Raw genomic sequence first — 356 nt, forward strand, 5'->3', positions numbered from 1 at the left:
CCAGAGCCGGTGCGGGGGGCCAGAGCAGCGTCAGGGACGGCCCGTGGGCAGTGTTGGGGACAGGCTGACAGGCGGTGCTCACCTGCACTTCCCCTCCGGCCTGGAAGGACACAGGCCGGGCCAGACGGGGAGGGGAGGTGGCCGTGTGCGCAACTAGCTGTCCCCACGCTTTCGGTGGCTTGGGAACACCACGTGGGAGCGTGGCCGACTGGTGACTTTCAGGCAGTCAGTACTGAAACGTGGGCCCCGGGGCAGGCAGGGGGCAGCCCCACCCCTGGTCTGTGGTTCAGGAAGGACGGCCCCCTGGCTCCTCGGCCGGCCGCCTGCCAGGTGTGGAGCTGCGGGCAGGGGGGCCC

Source organism: Tupaia chinensis, unplaced genomic scaffold, assembly GCF_000334495.1.
Source record: "Tupaia chinensis unplaced genomic scaffold, TupChi_1.0 Scaffold000558_1, whole genome shotgun sequence".
In the NCBI taxonomy this organism is placed as follows: domain Eukaryota; kingdom Metazoa; phylum Chordata; class Mammalia; order Scandentia; family Tupaiidae; genus Tupaia; species Tupaia belangeri.